Raw genomic sequence first — 19,960 nt, 5'->3', positions numbered from 1 at the left:
ACACAACCCGGCAGTGAACCAATGCACTCATATTGAATTTGTTTTGTTCGTTGTTTCGTAAAGTAGTGTAAATTATGGTAACTAGCGGTAAGTTCACTTAGTTTTACCTGTACCTATACATTGTTTTTGATTGTTTATTGCAACCATTTAAATTTTGATAATTATTTGCACCTATGAGTAAAAGTTCATTCATCTTGCCAGGGCTATCGAAGGAAATATAGTTGGTGTTAATTTAATTACTAATAGTTCTCGTACTAATTCATTGTTTGCTTAATTCACCACAGTATAATTCTGGTGAAGGTCATACTAGACCATAGATTCAATGATAATATAAGGAGTCAGTAAACTGGATATAAAATATTTTACACACTACTTTAAAAATACAGTTTATTGATTATATTTTTTATTCATGGAAAACGGAGATTGTAGCGTTCCGAATAAACTCACACCATGTTCCATCTTTGACTTCACCTTTACAATAGTCAGATACTTTGAATGGACCACAAGGAGAATGACAACAATCATTGACAACTCCGTGTGATCGAAGACTGCCGATAAGAAGGGAACGTAAGGAATTTCTTGAGGGAAAGAGTAAATCTCCTAAAACATACAAAAATGACGTTAATTAAAGCCATAATTTTAATCATAATGCCGAAAAATATAGTTTTGTTTGTAGTTAAAAGTAATTTTTTAAGAAATGCTTGCGCCGCTTTAGTTTACTTTGGTTAATCATTGCTGTTACTGTTTCCGTTAATTAAATATCTTTTTGAATCCTTTTATATGTATTGTATTATATATATATATATATATATATATATATATATATATATATATATATATATATATATATATATATACTGATATACAACTGTTTTGGATGGGTTGGAGTCAATAAAAGGGCTATTGGTTAACTATTTTTTTTTTATATCTCGAGCTTTCAATTGTGTTTACAATTATTATCAAAAGCTAAAAAAGACAAAATATCTTACAAGGTTGAACTAGAAAGAAAAAACAATTTTTGTTAACTTACCAAATAAAACTTAGTTTAGTAAATAAAAATTGCTGCTAATACATCTTAAGAATAATTAATATAGAAATGTCCTAATCTAATAAATGTTTCTCTGAAAAGTTTTAGTATAATTTTGAAAACATTTTTTTTAATAAAAAAATAATTGAATTTATAAATAAGTTAAAATAGCAACCAATTACAAATAAGCCTCAATGTCATAAATGCCAACTTAAAATTTTTATTTTTGACAATTATATTGCCAAAAATAAAATTTCGTTTAAACATCCTTTTTTGTTTAAGAAGATTTATTCACCGTTGACAGATGTCTGAAAAAATGTACCAGATATATGGAGAATTAAATATAACATTTTATAAGTTTTATATATAAATCATAAAGAAAAAATATAATTATAAATTTTGCTTAGATTTTGAATGTCTGATCTTTTGTTTAAATTATTATCACTTTTGCTAATACAAACCATTTCCAAAAAACTCCTTTTAAATTTATTACTTTCACTACATAAAATTTTAATGTTATCAAAATCCATAATATGGTCTTTATCGATTACATGCTCTGCCAAAGCACAAGATGGTTTTTTAATCCTGGAATCACTTTTGTGAGAAATAATGCGATTTGAAAGATTTCTTGCGGTCTCACCAACATATTCAGCCTCACACTGAGTACAACTAATGCTGTATACTAAATTCGTTTTCTCAAATTTGTCTATAGGATATTTAGTTTTGGAATATAAAGATGAAATAGTTTTGATGTTCTTTGTTGCTATTTTTATATTGTCAATAACCTTTAGTGTTTGTATTAATTTAGGTGTTAATGATGGTATAAAAGGTAGTGAATGATAATAGATGTTCTGATTGTTAGATACAATGTTTTGAGATTTAGCAAAAAATGGTGTTAAGTTATTTATATTACCAATATTAGAAAAAAGCATCCTATGTAGCATATCTGGAGGATAAATTCCAAAATAATATAATTAATAAATTCTAATTCTAATTAATAAATTCTAAATTTTTAATGATTTCAAAATTTATTTGATGTATTTATTCCTTTAAATATATAGTCATATGTTTATTGTATAACAAAATAATGATTTTTATAAAAACTTAATTTATAATTAAATTGAATTAAAATGAAATAAGGACATAATAGTGATTTACTACTCCTTTGCTACCAAATAAAGTTTAGATTTTATAATATTTAAATATAAAAAGACTATAGTACTTACGACGATCCCGATGTGTGTCCCCCTCATAAAATTGTCCAGGGTAGTCCGGCATTAAGAGACAAACGGCATGGACATACTTATATACAAGTTCGGGACCGCAAAATTTGACTTTTGGTTCCGCATTTATGCATGCATTATCGTCTTGAGTTCTATCACAATTGCAGCAATAGAAAATAAGAACTAACGGAACAAGTATGGACCATATATGCATCTACAAAATATAAAGTTAAAAATTTGGATGTGGCACTCAGGGAGTCACCGAGGAGGAAAAACTTGGTTTTCTTATCGTCTACGCACACAGCGATGGTTTTTAATTGAATTTAATTCGAATATATATATATATATATATATATATATATATATATATATATATATATATATATATATATATATATAGTATAGGTAAAAGTTTATGGTCGGTATTGTCCTCCGGAGGCGTGTCAGCCGGGAGCTGACAGCCGTGCCGGACGCATCAAGGAATTTGGATATCGGTCAAAATACTTGGGAATTCCAAGTTTGGCCAAATCCAAATTTCTAATTGATTCGATGCAGGGAAATTCCACTTTCGCTACGTAAAACAAAGGATTTGTTTTACATAAAAGCAGGTAGACTTTCTCTCATCGATCAATCGAGTTTGCCTCTTCTACTGTAGACCTAGTCGGTGCTATTATTGTTCCAACTAAATTATTGTTTTATTTCTGATTTTCTGTATACCTTTTTTTTTAGCATTATTGTATATTCAGACCTTTTCAGGTTAGGATATTACATTGATCTATATTTGTTCATGTAGTGATTGTTTATTTTTCTTGTATTTTGTGTCTAAGTTGTTCTTCCGTAAGTTAAGAACACTTAGAAATATTTATCTTGCTTTTTCTATTTTATATTTTGATTTGTACTTTGTCTAAGTAGTTCTTTCCGGTAAGTCAAAGAACTCTTAGAAATATTTTCATAATCATTGTTGCATTATTATTTCCGATATTTTATCTAAGATATTTTCTTTCTTAAGTTAAGAAAATACTTAATACATTTGTTTCTTTCATTTTCTATTTTATGCTAAGTTGTTTCTTCCGTAAGTCAAGAAACACTTAGCAATATTTTCACATCTTTTCTATATTTGATTTTTCTTATTTTCTATTATAAATCGTTTCTTCCGTAAGTCAAGAAACACTTATAAATATTTGTGCATTTATTTTACTATATTTGATTCTCTTGTTTATTTTCTGTTCTAAGTTGTTTCTTCCGTAAGTCAAGAAACACTTGGACATATTTCTATAATCTGTTTCATTTTTGCATTTCTCGTTTTATATTTTGAGTATTTTATTTTTCCACTCTAAGTCGTTTCTTCCGTAAGTCAAGAAACACTTAGAAATATTTCCATATTTTACTCTCACATTTACATATTTCATTTATCTATATTTCTGTCCTAAGTTGTTTCTTCCGTAAGTCAAGAAACACTTGGAAACATTTTTTTCTTTTTATACCATTTAATTTAATTATTTACTAAGTTATTCCTTCCGTAAGTCAAGGAATACTTAGATCATTTTTACCTATCTGTTTTCCATTTTTGCTCTGTTACTTTGTAACTGTTCCTTGGAACCGTTACCTATAACAGATATTTGTCACTGGAACTGTTATTTATAACAGCGGTAGTATTTAACCTTTCTACCAGCGACAAACCAAAGATGGTGAATACCCGATCCAATTCCTTGGATAGGAAGAAGCCCAAAGAGCCGGCGATGGGTCCTACAGGCCCAAATGCCCCCTCTCGGCAACAGTATGGACCTTAAGTGAGATGGAGTAAGAAACACCTGTTTAAAAAGAGAGGTATGTAAGGTCCGCCGTTTATATCGCCGAAAATACATGAGTGGAAGTAATAAAAAAGGGGAATTCAACGTTGCCAAACTTATTGGTTTTATTTGACCTGTTGTCTTTTTAGCATTTGAACAATGTTCTAAGATAATCAAACTCAAATTTGGGGGAAATCGATTTAAATGGCAGCTTACTATGTTTTACTGGGAATATGCCACAATTTTACTTTACAGTAAGTAAGTGTAATTTTTTCCTAAATTAGTTATGTTTAAAAGAAAACGATTTGTTTCTATGCGTCATCAACAGAGGATGATTACGAAAAACGTAGATAATATTGTTGAAAATATTTACAATAAGTGTAATGTAACATTTTGATTTCCACTTCGTAAATCGTTTTATATAAATAAAATTTATTAATGATTCGCATGTGCCTTATTTCCAATAAAAATAATAAACTGCGTTATAACGCCAACAATAAAAAAGGTTCATACAAAATTATTTGGCAACGTTGCGTCTAGGGACAGCTGAACCGGTATTCGACAGGCGATACCTAAGAAACTAGAGGTGAGACGTTGACATTTTTATCGTTAACGAAACTGAATCGTTTTTCGTAAACAAGTAAGCATTTTAATGGACTGTCGATAAGGTGTAAGTTTAGATGAGTCATGTCCAATTAATTGATCAAAAATACTTAAGTCATCTTTATCGGTTTATTTTACTTTCAACGTCAACCGATAGCCCGACTGTCCACTGTCCCGAAAGAATCGCATGTCATTTTTAGTTTTGTAGTAGTCTCTCAGATCAACTAATCGTCCTCGTCCACGTAAAGTGTTCGTCGCTCATCTGTTTACGTCTACACAAAACCTAGTTTTTTTGAATCAATCATCAACTAGTTGGCTTACCAGTGAGAAACCGTAGATTCGTAAACGACAAATAATAATTTAAAATGCGGGGATTTTCGGATAAAAATGAAGGTAAAAAAGCAAAAGAGTTAAGAAGCTGGTTACTTCTATAAAAAAAGAAAAAGAAGATTGTACTATTGAAAATCAACCAGTACAAGAAAAAGAAACTGATAAAGATGACTTAAGTCCATGGTGTATTTTTGATGAATCGGGCATGACTCATCTAAACATACACCTGTATCGAGAGATATAAAAGAAGTCGACATGTGTTTGTCTGGTGATATATTACCCAGAAACAAATTCGAACGGAGATTGGAACTGTCCATTACAGTGGTGAAAAAACCATCGCCATGTGTATCCTAACTTAACCACTATATTCATAAAATATTGTAGTATTGTAACAAAATCTGTTCCTTGTGAACACATGTTCAAGATTTGGTTTAAATGTAACTACTATTTGTATATTTAAAATGTCAACGACCCACCTCTAGTTTCTTAGGTGTATTAGGATCGGAACCAGAGATATGTAAAATATCTCTGATCGGAACTAATCGTCTCACTAATGGGTAATGGGCGTCAATGCAAAATATGGAGGGTGGACCAAGGGGAAATATGATTGTTATCTTCGTCTATTCGCTGAAAATATGATTTTATATCTGTGTTAGATATCTTGTTAAATTTTACCATACCGACCATAAACTTTTACCTACACTGTATATATATATATATATATATATATATATATATATATATATATATATATATATATATATATATATATATATCGCGTTGATTGTCATTGCGCCGGGCTTCTTATATCTTTTTCGATGTCTTCTTCAGGGCTTCCTAGGACTCAGTCTTCCGAGCCCCCAGACATTAGCACACTCATCACTTATCAAAGCATTACAGATGCTGGGAATAGAGTACGGGTCATTTATAAAGTCAATGTTGACGTATCTGTGGTGGAGGTTGGCGTGGGAACAACGTCAGGACTGGCGCGGGGGTTAGCGCGAACATTTCTGACAGTCGAATTTTGGTAGCGAATAGTCAAAGGATAATCAAGTCAAAGGTAATCGTATGCCATCATCTCTTTTATTGAGACAATTTGGCCTTTTTCAATTTCTATGTCTTCTCGATATTCTTGGTTTATAGAAGCGGTTTATGGTTCTAGTGTTTTCAAAATAAATTTTGTGACCTGCATGAAGATAGTGTTGATCTACAGCTGAAATTCAGTAGGAGTTGCGAACAGAAATGGAATGTTCATAAATCCTATTTTGGATTCTACGATTCGTTTGGCCTATATAGCAGTCTGAACAAGGAACTTCATAAACTCCGCGTTGTTCATTTGGAATGTTATTTTTGATTGATCGGACAAGAGATAAAAGTTTTTGTTGGAAGGGGGGGGGGTTAATATTGTCTTTATTCCTCTTGATTTTATAAATTTGTCGATTTTTGTTTTGTCAGTGATACCTTTGATGTTAGGAAGAAAAGCTTTTTTCTGAGTTTTTGGGTTAAGATTAATTGGAAGATTGATGTCTGTGGATGCTCCTATTGGTGTAATTTTCGCGGTAACCGTTTTGGATGAGGGCTTGTTTTAAACTGGAGAGTTCAGCGGGTCTACTTGCCTCATCTCAAGGGCGTATTGATCTGGAGACAAGCGTATTAATAACTGAATTAATTTGGGAAGAGAAATGATGAGAGTTGGCATGCAAGTAACGATTGGTATGGGTGAGTTTTCGATAAATTGAGTGACGAAGACCTTGGAATTGGTTTTTCTTTATGATGACGTCGAGAAACGGTAGGGATGAATCAGTTTCCACCTCCATCGTGAACTGGATACGAGGATATATACCATTAGGATGAGTTTAAAAAGATACCAAAGCATCCCTGCCATGATAATCAACCCGGAAGACTAGTGAGGTTAATTCCTGTAATAGTATTTAATCTTAGCTCTAGGTTTAATTGTATTAACCGCGGAAACCTTTTGGAACATTATATACATATATATATATATATATATATATATATATATATATATATATATATATATATATATATATATATATATATATATATATATATATATATATATATATATATATATATATATATATATATATTAAATTCTCAACGCGGTTCTTCCCGAGAACTCAGTAATTTTCATTTATCTGACCGCGGAAACTTATCCGAACATATATATATATATATATATATATATATATATATATATATATATATATATATATATATATATATAGTGAATATATATATATATATATATATATATTTATTGAAATGTGTGAGATCCTCAAGAACTCATCGGCAATAAACAAAAGAACCGACATCGACAATTTGAGCCAGGTTTACCACTCTCTCATCTTACGAAATAAATGATACCAATTATTCTTTAGTTAAAAGTTGGCGTATTTTCCATTCAAAATAATAACAAAATCATCCCCTATTTCCAAGTTTCATTAAAACATAAATTAAAAATAATATATCAAAATATTTCCGCCATACAAATTCCACCCGTCCAACTAATTATGCAATGTCCCCTGTAGAAGTTCATAATTGTCTCAAACCTTGGAATTTGGTGACACATGGCCCTTAAATAAAAAAATTTTCGGTATCGCGTCAAGTTGTTTGCTAGATTGCAATAAATCAGAACTTTGTTGGTCTTCAGCGGAAAACCATCTAAATGAAGCCAAATCGATAATATACTACATATTGAGTTGTAAGTTATGAACTATAAACATCTGTATTTCTTATAAACTCTATGTCATTTGTTATATTTTAGAGAACTGATGAAGCTTTAGAAATATAAAGCGAAACGTCTTCGATAAACTTATGAAGTAGTTGACTTCTTTTTTTATTTGCCAACCTGAATGACCGATTAAACCTCTGAATTCACTAGTTGAATACTTTAGAAATATATATATATATATATATATATATATATATATATATATATATATATATATATATGGAATAGGGTTTAGATGTTTTGAATAGTAAACAACTTAAATAAAAGACTAGATGTAGAACTTACAAGGTTGAGATTTCCGTCATACGTGTATATACATACTGTAAGTAGCATTTACAGGAAGAGTATTCTACTATTTAATATTTTTAAATTGAAATACGTTAAAATCCACTAGATATTAAAAACATGAGTGCACAAGGAAAGGTAGGCTTTTACCAAACAATGTTTCAATCTTCTCTTTTGGTTGGAACAAAATAACCAGTAAGTTAAATTGTTGTACGAAAAGAGAGAGACTACCCCTATTCTTGTTGTAAATGAAGGATGTTGATCAACCAATCTACAGACGTTATTATGAGATAATATCTAAACCAAAATCTTCATTAACATTAAATTTTTTATCAGTTTCAAGAAGGAACGAATAGATCTCTGTTAATTGCTTAATATCTCTCTTCTTTTATTAATTGTCTGTTTATTCTGAGAAATAAATGCCATTTCCAGAAAAGTCCTTTTGTGCTTGTTCTTTTTATCTGCTAAAATCTTTATAGACACAAAATCCATAATATGGCCTTCATTAACGACATTGTAACAACATTATAAGATGGAATACGATCTTAAACACGTCTAGTGGTTTGGTCAATGTATTGCTAGACACAATCAATATATTGTATACTGTGAACTGCATCAGATAGGAACTCCTTGGTAATCTATCGTTCATCCTCAAAAATAGTTTATTAATAGTTAACACTGTTCTACTAGCTGTTTTGAGGTTTAACCAGTTTTTTACAATTCATGTGAGCTTTGGCGTAATCTCTCTCCTAATGAATGAAAAATAGATGAATGCAATTACCTCCGGAATGTCACCGTTATCATTTTTTGCTGTATTATCATTATGAATTGAGTTATTTACAATAGCTGTTGTGCTAGATGGCCTGTTAAAAAATAGGAGCTTTAACATTAGAAGAGTGTAAGAATTGTTTAAAAACCGTATATTGTTTTTTTTTAGATTAGTTTGTTGAGTCATTTCACCAAACCAATCTAAAAAACGATGCTTTACACTTAAGGAGTGCCAACAGAAGTGAATACTTATTGTATTCTTCTACTCTTAGTATGAAACTTTAACCATTATTCTAGAATCCATTCAAATCCATTCCAAATCTACTGTAGAAAAGAATAGCTACACCTAGTCTATTATTTGAACTGGCATTTCAATTATATTTTGCTCATTAAACGATACGGTTGATTTATTGCTAATAAATTACTCAAATTGATAATTCAGATATCATTAGGTACTCGGAAATTTTTCTACTTCATCAGTAATTAATTTTTTCGCAACATCACTAAAAATATCACTTAAAGTCACTGTCATGATCATCAGCAAAAATAAAGTTAGAGACGCTCAACTACTTATCAATAATACACCAGTGGACCGAGTAAAACAGTATAACTATCTTGGAACAACAGTAAATGAACAATGGGATCACTCACAGGAAATAAAATGTAGAATAGAGAAGGCTAGGAGTGCATTCAATAGCATGGCCAAACTCTTTAAAAGCCACAATCTTAATCTGGAGATAAAAGTAAGGCTCCTACGATGTTATATCTTCTCAATATTGTATTACGGAGTTGAATCCTGGACACTAACTGAAGCAATGGAGAAAAAACTTGAAGCCTTCGAGATGTGGCTATACAGGCGAATTCTAAGGATATCATGGACAGACAAGATAACCAACGAGACCGTATTACGAAGAGTGGGCAAAGAAAGAGAGGTGATGTATACCATTAAAAGGACAAAGTTGGAATATCTCGGACATATAATGAGAAACAGCACTAAATACAGATTACTGAAGGTAATCCTACAGGGTAAAGTATTCGGAAAGCGAGGAATTGGGAGAAGGAGAATATCATGGTTGAAGAACCTGAGGAAATGGTTCTCCACAACAACAACGAATCTATTTAAAGCATCAGTCAATAAAATAATTATAGCCAGAATGATTGCCAATATTCGGAACGAATAGGCACTGAAAGAAGAAGAAGAAAGTCACTGTAATTCTAAGGTAAGATTTATTAAGCGAAATATGTTTTAACCGTTTTCTAGTGAGGATATAATAGTTCTTCGGATCGTGACGTGGCGGCACTGTAAAAAGGGCAATGCATCATATCTCCATTGTTATTTTGTTCAATTGGAGCGGGTGATGCGTTAAATGAAAGGGAAGGATATAATAAATATATTAAGATAACAAACAAACAAAGCGACTAGGTACCAAAAGGGCACTACACATTATCAATGAACATATACTATAAGACAAATTTTGTATCCAGCATTTCTATTATGTTTAAAATCGTTGGAGATTACCCACTAAAAATTGTTAACATTATCATATTTTAAACTAAAGCGAGAGAAGGTTAATAAAAAATGTTGTTGAGGAAGACTAGTATGAGGCAAAATTACATTGATAACTCAAGAAAACTTGCAAAACCAAAAAAAAAGTCAAAAACAAAAATCGAAGATATCGCAACAAAAATTGCCAACCTCAAAGTTAACTTGGAAGACCACACTGCTAGACAAAGAGACCAATGCTGGAATGCCACGTTGGAGACCCTACAAAGCTAGATCAAGACGAAGACCACAGATGAGATGGATAGATAACATAAAAAAATATAAAAAATAGCCGGAACAAATTGGAGTATGTTGCTCAGGATAGAGATCGATGAAAAATGGACAATAGCAGAATAATAGGTTTAAATAGTATTTAATACTCGTAAATGTACATAAAGATAAAACTAAGCTCTTACCTCTTCGAAAGCTAGTAAATGAATTGCGGTTGAAGTATTAAGATTGATTTCTAATTTTCTCACTATTTTATATACCTACTTTTTTATAATAATTCTTCCTACAGTGCATAATTAATTTATATTTTATTATTAGAAAAGATCTATAAACAATAGAATTTATGTTAAGTATAAATTAGAAAGTTATTAGAAAAATCAATTTCGAAATAATGTTTCATAAAATGTTGATTAAACAGCATTAAATTATAATGTTTAAAAAGAAACAAAGAAAGTTGTGGGTAAGATAAAACTTTTAACCATAACACCATTTATTACGAAATAACCATAAGTTTAGTACAATACGTGTCAGTTTCAATTTTGGCATATTTCTGTATATAATTCTTCAACTAAAAAAATTAAAAAAATAAATTTATAATTTGGTACTATTCTTCTCCTGCATTATTGCCAATTCAAGCAATCAAGTAATTTGATCCATCCTGAGAGACTTGTACACCCCTTAAAATGACGTTCGGGTCTTACAATTCTTTGGAGCGAGGTGTATTAATTCGTGTAAGAACAGGAATCACTCCAAAGCGTGTATAAGCCTGATGGAAGGTGTAATAAATAAAAAAATACTATATTGAGTAATTGTATAAGCAACAAGTATATTAACTTCACATGCCAGTAACCTACCCTAACAACCTTGTCTAATCTAATAATCCGTGTCTGTTACCGTCTGTCATGCCATCTTGTTACTAACATGAATAATATGATCGTCACTTAACTGGGTATTACACATCCTCTTTTCTTTTTCCTTATAAGTTCAGCTTACAAGATTTTTTATTTTGCCTACCTGGCCTTGTACAGTAAGTATTATTATGATTTGATGTTTCAAGTATATGACTATTATCAGGGATTAAAACTTCTGTTGTTTGATGTTCCTGATGTGTTTCAATACCTTCACTGTCTGGCAATTCATGAAATACACTACCATCGCCACCCAAATGATGATCATCACCACAGTCTACAACATGTTTATTTACTGATGATCTTATGTGAGATCTGTTTCTTCTGATAATGTTTCCGTCATCTTGCAGGATGTATGATCTAGGCGATTCATGTTGATTCAAGATTTTTGCAGACTTCCAGGTGTTATTACAGTGATCAAGGACTGTTACATCCATGTCCCTGTTCAATGGCTTCAATATTGTTGCAATTTTATTAAAAGTTGTCTCATTTAATTCTTTTTTAGCTTTCATTTTTATTTCAACATTTTCACACAAACATGGATTCAACAAATCAACTGAAATTGTAACTTTTTTTTACATCTTCTGCTATTAAGAAGTTGTATTGGGGAGTATTCCATACCTTTTAATGGATAATTTCTATAATTTATTAATGCTGACTGAGGTCTGCATGCTTTCCTATGATTTTCCTTAACATGTTTTTTGCAATTGACACTGCTTTTTCTGCTAATTCATTTGAACGTGGATAATTAGGACTACGAAAGATTAAAGTAAAGTTCCAATTTCTGCTAAACTTTCTAAATTTTTCACTATTATATGGTCCGTTGTCAGTTACAAGAAAATGAGGTGATCCAAATCGTGCAAAAACTATCTTAATTTAAGCAATTACTGAATCAGCACTTTTGTCTTTAATGGGTAATACCTCTAACCAGCTAGAATATGAGTCAAATAAAACTACGTAATTTTTTCCAGCATATGTGAAAATGTCGAACCCAACCCTCTCCCATGGCCTTTTAGGTAGTGGATATGATAATAGAGTTTGTTTTGGGTTTTTTTAGCAAATTTTTCAGAACTCTTAGGTACATGCCCTTATATATGATTTAATATCCATCACCATACCAGGCCAATAATAAATTTGACGTGCTAGTACTTTTGTTTTTTCTATGCCTAAATGTCCCTCATGAAGTTATCCTAGAATTTCTTTTTTTAATGAAAAAGGAACAACTAATTTATTGTCTAGAAAAAGAAGATCATTAGTTATAAATAGATTCTCCTTTAGTTTGACAAAGTGTCTGACATTTTCTGGAATTTTGTATTTTTGCTCTGGTCAGCCACTGATGATAAAGTCAAAAACAACTTGTAGTTGGGGGTCTGCTATTGTCTCTTGTCGAAACTGATTTTTTCGTTCCTCAGATAGCGGAAAATCATTGACAATTGAATGAACGGCAAACTCTATCTCCGTATCAACAGATCTTTTGTTGTTTTTTAGAAATGCCCTTGATAGTGTGTCAGATATGTACATGCTTTTTCCTGGTTTGTACGACACAACTAAATCATAATCTAATAATTTTAATCTTGTTCTCAGGATTCTTGGTGAAATCTTTGTAAATCTGTAAATCTTTTTTAAAAATTAATTCCAGTGGTTTGTGATCACTGTGGACTTTTACACCAGCTCCATGGACAAAGTAGTGAAACCTCTTTACAGCAAATAAAATAGCTAGAGTTTCTTTTTCTATTTGAGCATACTGCTGCTCAGTTTTTGTAAGGCTCCTTGGTGCTCCTTTTGTAAGGCTCTTAAATATATTCTTACCACCTTTGTAACTTCTTTATAGTAACAATTGTGATGTTTCCATCTTTGTCAAGTAAAATACTTTCCACGTTTTTATAGCTGTTCCAGTAATTTTCTTTTTTGCTTTTGTGTAGATTAAAGCTATCGTTTTTTTTTTGCAGTTCTTCTATTTATGTACATATATTAGCGTAATATGATTGTTTAATATTAAAATAATACCCAGGTATTTGTAAAAGGCCTCTCGTATGTTTAGTGCTTTATTTGTAATATTATAATGTTTGTCCACATTTGGCCCAATAAGACATGAGAGTGTTTAGATATTAACGTTGCAATACATATCAACTAGTGGAGGATGACGTTGAGAAATAGAGTTGTAAATAAATCATGTACTAGAAATTACTCCAAGTACCAATTCTTAAAGCTTATTATGGAAGGGAAGATAGAAGGAAAATGGGGCATCGGAAGAAAGAAATACTCATGGCTTAAAAACATAAGGGGTTGGACAAACCTCGATGTCCATGCACTCTTTAGAGCCACACAAGACCGAGAGGAGTATGCCAGAATTGTCGCCAACATCCACTAATTGGATAGGGTACCATATGAAGAAGAAGTAACTACAGTATTGTGCGAATTCATGGAACCATTGTGACATTTTTCATTGTTCACAGTTGGTAACACTGTCCACACATTTACAATTGACCAAGCATTGAAAACATAACCTTACTTTTCTCTGCCTTTTATTTGAGGGTGTTTTAGGACATTTCCCACTAAGGTTGTATTGTTTTATACTATTTTGTGTTGTTTTCGGTAATTAGTGAGTTTGTTTTATTTAATTTCATCATGGATCACGCCTAGGAAGCGTGAAAAGATTATCACGTTAAGTGAACACACTTCTATGTCACAAAGAGAAATCGCAAAAACGTGTGGAGTGAGTCAGGGAATAGTAAGCAAGATTTTGAAGCGTAAACGAGAAAAGGGATCAATGGACGTGAAAAAGGTTAGGAAAATGCAAAAAAAAGAGAAAAACAACACCAACAAATGAAAGATTTTTACATCGAAAGAGCAAATTGGAACCAACAAGATCTAGCAGCATCAGTGTAGTGATTCATGGCTCAACTGTTCGGAAAAAAATTTTGGATAATGGAAGAAGGACAATGCGTCCACAGAAAAAACAGCTTCTAACTGAAAGAATGAAGAAATAAGGGCTATTGTGGGCCAAAAAATACTCTTGGACTGTAGATGACTGGAGAAATGTCCTATTTACAGATGAACTTCATTTTAGAGCTCAAAGACAGCGGCCGAAATTCGTCAGAATGTCTGAAAATAAAAACTTTACACCATCTCATACTGATCAAACCGTAAAACATCCAGCGAAAAAAATGTTTTGGGGATATTTTTCATACATGGGGGTTGGATCTTTCGTATCAATCGAAGGCATGATGAATAGCCAAAAATACAAATCCATGTTGGAAGAGCATTTGGATACAGAACTCCAAAAATGTCAGCCCCCAGGAGGAGCAGTAGATGTATAGCGTTCCTTTCAGAGCGGAAGTGACGTCACACGTCGATCGTCAAGCGTACGTATCCTCATGTGTCAAGGCCACGCCCCCCTCGTGACGAAGGAACGTGCCTAGTGTCTCGAGGCCACGCCCCTCGACCAATGGTGACGTAAGGTCGTACCTCGTGTCTCTAGGCCACGCCCCTCGGCCAATGGTGGCATAGGAACGTCCCCCTATGTCTTGCTGACCAATGGTGGACGTCCTCGTGATGTGGGAACGTGTCGTCGACCAATGGCAGCATAGCAGCGTCAGTGGTGGGAATAGCAACACTCCCAGCGACCAATGACAGCTCAGAATTTGAATAAACATCATAGAAATGGCGGTAAAGCGATGAGGGACCAATAGTGACATAGTAACGCCCTCCTCGTAACGTCGGAACGTGTCGTCGACCAATGGCAGCATAGCAGCGTCAGTGGTGGAAATAGCAGGCCAATGGTGGCATAGGAACGTCCCCCTATGTCTTGCTGACCAATGGTAGACGTCCTCGTGACGTCGGAACGTATCATCGACCAATGGCAGCATAGCAGCGTCAGTGGTGGAAATAGCAGGCCAATGATGGCATAGGAACGTCCCCCTATGTCTTTCTGACCAATGGTGGACGTCCTCGTGACGTCGGAACGTGTCGTCGACCAATAGCAGCATCAGAGGTGGGAATAGCAACACCCCCAGCGACCAATGATAGCTTAGAATTTGAATAAACAACATAGAAATGGCGGTATAGCGATGAGGGACGAATGGTGACATAGTAACGCCCTCCTCGTGACGTTAGAACGTTTTCCTCGACCAATGATGCCACAGAAACGTGTCCTCGACCAATGGTGGGCATCCTCGTGACGTTGGAGGCCAATGGTGTGCATCAACGTCCAATGAGAAAGACGGGCATCGATTAATGGTGGAGTCGTATCACAATATTAACGAAAAGACGCCCCCAGTTCCCCATCCCCCCGAAAAGACGCCGCCAGTCCCCCATTACCCCCGAAAAGACGCCCCCCCCCCAATAATAACGAAGCTACACGTCAACGTAACCAATGAGAACGATGTTCAATCGCTAGTCGGTGACTGCGTTCTATGAATTGACAAAAAGAAGAAGACGAATGACAGACAAAGAGAGCAATTTTTCCTTGTATTTTTTTTTTTAATTAAAACCTACAACCATTAGCGTAAAACTTCTAAATTTTTTTAATTTATATTTTACGAGTTACCTCGTATATATTTTATCGATTACCATAATAAAAAAAATTCGTTTATTTTTCAATTTATACTTTACATGATCAGTTGAAATCTTTATAAAATAGATCTTGCTACTGAGAATAATGACATCATCGGATACGCCGGCTATTAAAAATTTCTCACGCGATCACGATATATAGCCGGAAGCACGTGCACATTCCAATTCTATTATTTAATGTGAGATAAAATATATTCGCATGGAGGCAGGAAACATGTGCACATATCGTTCTATTTTATAATTAAGCCCGGCATGTGATGCATAAATGAATAGTCTTACGAAATATTGCGCAACATAGTTTTAGCGTGGGAGAGGCAGTTAGATAAAGAGCAGATGCTCTACATATCATCAGTTCAATTCTGATCATCCTTCAGACAAGTTGTGTGTTTTGTGCAGCGTCACCAGTTATACAAAGTACCGTTCGGAGAAGTTCTGTGTTTGTGAAGTGCCGGCAATTATATATACAAAAGTAAGTTTTATAATACTTAACCTTTTTTTATCTCATTTAGAATTCATCATTATCTTTACTAATTTCCAATTCTTAATAATTTTTCTGATTTAAACATTTTATTGAAATTACTTGGTTATATTCTCTGTTCTAAAAAAAAATGTTTGTAAATAGTGCGGTATTTGTAATTTTTTGTTTCTATGAAAGTTTTGCAAAATAGTATTGCTATTTAAAACTATTTCATTGTTAAATTAAAAAAATATACATATTATAATAGATAGAATTTTTGTAAAATAATATTGCTAGTCAAAGATATTTCACTGATAAATTAAGAAAATGCTAGTTAAAGATATTTCACTGTTAAATTAAGAAAATACATATTGTTGCAGATGGACCTAAAAAAGATTAATGCATCCTCTCTGCTTACAGAGAAGAAAATCAAGACAATTAGAAAGCTGAACAGCCTACCCGTAGGAGTACCCCAGAAGATAATTGCGGCAAGAGAAGTCGATACGAAATTTGGGGAATCCATCCTTCTTGAATTAGAAAAGGAGGTGACGTTCTTGCCGCAAAGGGTGGTTGAACTCTACAGGCCGCATTTGGAACATTTCAGCGAGGGAAAGTACAGCTTGGTGTTCCGAGGAAACGTTGCCACTGGAAAGGTGCAGCCAGCCGCTTCGTTTGAAATAATAGAAAATTAAAGGATTAAAAAAAATATTGGTGAGTTTTTCATTTATTGATTTATTGCTTTTTACTTAATCATGAGTAACATTGGTGATCTTAGTAGTGACATTGTACAACATTTAATTAAAGTGCGTGATGTTTTGTTTCGAAATTATACACCGCGAGAAGCGAATATTTAGTTAAATCACATTAAAAGGCATTTGGCTTTGTTTACTAAAGCGATTCGGTGTGGGGACTTGGAATTAGCTAAATTACGGCAACTACAGACAAACGCGGGGCATTTAAAGACAATTAAATTGGAAATTCAAAATTTCGGTCTTCGCGTGGGTGGTGGAATTACTAAACATCGTCGGATTAAATGGGAAGATGTAAATTCCGCATTCAAGAGTAGAATCAGAACAGGTATAATTATTAATCTAGGACACAAAGATTTAATGCAATTTTTCGGGGATTGTTTTAAGTTATTTAGAATTCGAATTAAAAACATTTTAACAAAATTAAATATGATAAAATGTAATATGACATTATGTCGAGAATTTATTAGAAAATCAAATCAAGGAGGTGATATTAACCAATTTAAATATTTTAATACCAAAAACGAAGCCATAGACGCAGGAACGGACTTGGTTTTATGGTTTCACACAAACATAGTCGATAAATTAATGTCTAAGCTATCGGAATTTGAAGAAACAGGATCAGGGTGGGCTTTGAAAAAAATAGTTTCTTTAGAAGTCAATATAAATATTTATAATTATTAATTAAAATTTTGGAGTATAGTTTCAGCGATTTATCCAGCTAAATGCAGTTCAGATCGAACATCTTCATATCCACATTATGCGACTGTCTTAAATATCGATGGGCTAGAGACACCTATGACTATAAAGGGTATTTCAAAATTTGAAAAGTTAAATAATATTTCTGTAAACGTGTACGGGTTAGAAATGAATGTTGCTGAAGAGAGAACATTTTACGTAACAACGCCGGTAAGGCTATGCAAAACCAAATTAACTAAACATGTAAATTTATTGTTTTTACAAGATAAATATTTTAAAAAATTGAATGACTACGAAGCACCTATGGCTCACGATGAATCTGTAGAAATTAAGTATCATTATTGCATGATTAAAGATATGTCTCGACTTATGTCCAGGCAGTTAAGTAAGAACCGTAATAAAAAATTTTTATGTGATAGGTGTTTGAATTATTTTAGTAGTTTTGACAGATTAAATGATCATGCAAAATACTGTGAGAAAATTAATGAATGTAAAGTTTCTTTTCCATCATATCAGAATGTTGAATTTAAAAATCATATTTATAAACAAACAACTCCTTTTGTAGTCTATGCCGATTTTGAGTCAATGTTGCACAAAGTTAAAAACAGCCCATTAAAATGCAAAACAATTAAGTATCAGCAGCATAAAGCCTTTAGTGCAGGTTATTACCCTCACTGAGATTTTTAAATTCATCATTGGACAACTTGGCTGCCACATTGCAACCTGAGGATTTAAGATATTTAGCTAGCGAATTTCCAAATACCACTCTCGAACAAATGGAATTATTAAAACGAAAAGGCATATTCCCATACGAATATATTGATTCTTTCAATAAATTGAATGAAACGCAACTACCATCAATTGATAAATTTTACAGCTCATTATCGGGTGAACACATCTCCAAAAATATGTATCATCATGCTCAGAATGTTTGGCAGTCATTCGGTATTAAAAATATTTTGGAATATAGTATGTTGTACATGAAAACTGATATTATGTTACTGACTTGCATTTTTGAAAATTTTCGACAAAAATGTCAAAGTACATACGGTCTTGATCCTGCATGGTACTATACCATGCCTGGATTTTCTTGGGATGCAATGCTTAAATATACTAGATGTAAACTTAAACTACTGAATGATATCGATAAAATCATGTTTATTGAGAAAGCTATCCGAGGTGGTATAAGTCAAGTAAGTAATCGGTATTCTGAGGAAAATAACAAATACATGCATAATTATGATCCATCAAAGCTTAGTAAATATTTGCTATATTTAGATGTCAACAATTTGTATGGTTGGGCAATGTCTCAATTCTTACCATATGGGGGTTTCGAGTGGGTCGATACCAATATTGATGTCTTGTCTATTTCTGATGATTGAGATACAGGATACATACTACAAGTGTATTTGGAATACCCAGAACACTTGCATGACTTACATCGAGATTTACCGTTTTGTTGCGAACATCGTGTGCCACCAAGAAGTAAGCTTCCAAAACTTATGACCACCTTGTACCATAAAAAAGAGTACACTTTGCACTATCGCAATCTAAAACACGCTCTGAATGCAGGACTCAAACTAACAAAAATCCATAAAGTGTTGAAATTCAAACAGAGCGCTTGGCTTAAGCCATATATCGATCTTAATACAAAATTGCGAACTGCAGCAACTACAGCATTTGAAAAAGACTTGTACAAGTTAGCCAACAACGCCATATTTGGTAAAACGATGGAAAACATTAGGAAACATCGCATCGTAAAACTTGTATCAAAATGGGATGGAAGATATGGAGCGAAAAATTTGATTGCTAGTCCACGATTTCATAATAGAACTGTGTTTAATGAAAATTTATTGGCAATCGAACTTAACAAAACAGAGCTCATTTTCAACAAACCATTGTACATCGGCATGTCAATTTTAGATATATCCAAAGTGTGTATGTACGATTTTCATTATAACTTTATGCTGCCATATATGGGAGTTGAAAATTGTAAGCTAATGTATGGGGACACTGA

At 32.8% G+C, this 19,960-nt stretch overlaps 1 long non-coding RNA gene across 1 annotated transcript; it reads right to left on the bottom strand.

Annotated features, from left to right (window-relative positions):
* Positions 1-370: 370 nt before the first annotated feature.
* On the bottom strand, positions 371-10,861 carry LOC140436247 (uncharacterized). Its single transcript, XR_011950270.1, has 3 exons — positions 10,741-10,861; positions 2,254-2,464; positions 371-600 (listed from the first exon to the last, which is right to left on the bottom strand). It is a non-coding gene; the product is annotated as an uncharacterized lncRNA (long non-coding RNA).
* Positions 10,862-19,960: the final 9,099 nt, after the last annotated feature.

The sequence above is a fragment of the Diabrotica undecimpunctata genome, chromosome 3 (assembly GCF_040954645.1).
Source record: "Diabrotica undecimpunctata isolate CICGRU chromosome 3, icDiaUnde3, whole genome shotgun sequence".
In the NCBI taxonomy this organism is placed as follows: domain Eukaryota; kingdom Metazoa; phylum Arthropoda; class Insecta; order Coleoptera; family Chrysomelidae; genus Diabrotica; species Diabrotica undecimpunctata.
The sequence above is the reverse complement of the archived record's forward strand: the minus strand, read 5'-3'. Positions and strand labels throughout refer to the sequence as shown.